This window comes from Lissotriton vulgaris, chromosome 4_1 (assembly GCF_964263255.1).
Source record: "Lissotriton vulgaris chromosome 4_1, aLisVul1.2, whole genome shotgun sequence".
In the NCBI taxonomy this organism is placed as follows: domain Eukaryota; kingdom Metazoa; phylum Chordata; class Amphibia; order Caudata; family Salamandridae; genus Lissotriton; species Lissotriton vulgaris.
The window spans coordinates 1,107,399,825-1,107,401,876 of NC_141691.1; the positions used below are offsets into that span (position 1 = coordinate 1,107,399,825).

At 42.8% G+C, this 2,052-nt stretch overlaps 1 pseudogene; it reads right to left on the reverse strand.

Annotated features, from left to right (window-relative positions):
* Nucleotides 1-499: 499 nt before the first annotated feature.
* LOC147722933 (peptidyl-prolyl cis-trans isomerase pseudogene) lies at nucleotides 500-1,166 on the reverse strand (annotated as a pseudogene).
* Between the last annotated feature and the right edge of the window lie 886 nt (nucleotides 1,167-2,052).

Here is a 2,052-nt window from a genome sequence, read left to right on the forward strand (position 1 = left end):
TGTGATAGCTTTTCTACTGGCGAAAAGATGGATTGCATTGGGTTAGGAGGTACACAATTACACTGTATAATGTAAACGAGGCTGGTTACAAGATATATGATTATTATACCAGTATTAACGCCCGTCCTGCAGATTTGTTCCCGGACGTTCACCAGCATTATCCATTACTGTGCTCCCTGCCTCTCATTATTGAAGCAGTACCCTCGACAATTGAGGCTACTTACTATTGAGAGAGAACCATATCTTTCTAAGTGACCACTAAATACAGCGTTCCTGACGGTCCCAGTCTAATTTATGACAACAGATCCTAAGTGATTAATGAAGTACTGCCCTCACCCTGGGCAACTACTCACAACTAATTTTTGGACCTACTGTAATCACTGTTTTATTTTTTTTTAACTGTTTAATCTCTTTATTTTCATGTAATTCTGCAGGCTACATTGACGGTCGGAAAGGGTATTGGGGGGGAAAGCCAGAGAAATTCAACAGATGCAGTTCATTAAAGAGCACAAATAAGACTGAAAACTAAAACAAGTGGCATGGGTGGTCTTTTCACCAGCCACACAAGGAATGATCGGAGGTAAGCCAGGAAATAAACTACAGCATCAGCAATCACTATTTTTTTCGACGTCTTCCCGGTCGCTTGAGCCAAACTTCTCCATTGCGCATATAACATCCATGCCGTTTACGACAGAGCAAAATACGACGTGCTTGCCGCCCAACCACGTTGTCTTGGCAGTGCATATGAAGAACTGAGAACCGTTCATGTTGGGCCCAGCATTAGCCATGGACAGAATTCCAGCACCAGTATTTTTGAGTGTGAAGTTCTCGTTGGCAAACTTGGCACCATAGATTGATTTTCTACCAGTTCCAGTGTGGTTCGTGAAGTCACCACCCTGACACATGAACTTGGGAATGATTCTGTCGAAGCACGATCCCTTGAAACCAAACCCTTTTTCCACTGTGCACAGGGCTATGAAGTTATCGGCTGTCTTTGGCACAACATCATCCCGGAGCTCCATTTCCATGCGTCCCAAGGGGGCGCCATCAGCCGTGACATCAAAGAATACCCTCCAAACCATGGTGGAGATTATATGGGTTGAACAGTGTCGGCGGTGACTGCTCGTCTGCTTCGAAGCTCCTGCCTGGTTGAGAGCGCAAAGAGAAAGTACTGTAATCACTGTTACTGTGAACTACAACTGAAGCCAAGATGTGGCTGTCACATAAAGGGAATCTAGTCTCCCTACTGGCATCAAGACAAACCCAGAATATTCCGAAGGACTTCTGAAAATTCGGCAGCCACGTTGTGTTGCTCGTCCCCAGAATCTCTGTCCTGAAGAGACCCCGTAACTCGAGAGGGTTGAAACGTCGTCGACTATTTTTTTTTTTTTAAAGGAGAGCCTCCAACAAACAATAGTTGACCATGAAGAATTGATAGTATTTCATCTCCAATTGGCTCCTCTTTTATTTACCAATAACCACCACCACACTTTCCAGTAGCATGATTTATATTTCACTGCCTTGGTTACGGGCACTTCACTGGGGTTCACAAATCACTTTCAAATGTGATAATGTATATAATGTAAATACACAGACAGTAAATATTTTATGCCTTTTTGTATGTGCAAATCTGTTATGCAAAATAAATAACACTCACTTCCCGAAGTGAGGACTACAAAAAACGTGTTCTGTGGGCCTTGACGTAAAACCCTGTTAAAATAATCATATGCCTTATTGAGATAAGCTTTCATTCTAGATTTGTTGTTCCGATTGAGTTAAGCAGGATATACTAATTGCTGCAAAAATGTATTATTTTTAATGAAAAATGAGTTCCTTGTGAACACTGTCTCTGCTACTAGCAATACCCAGTTCACAAGGACATATGGGTCTCTCTTGTTTTTTGTGTGACAGTTGGTTACAAGATCTGGCCCAGAGCAACACTCAAGAGCGAAATTTATGCAGGACTGGAGCCCCCGATGTTGTGGTCCAGGGAGACATTTGGGTACTCTGCAAGACATACCGTGGAGAATGATGCATCACTAGTAATGCATG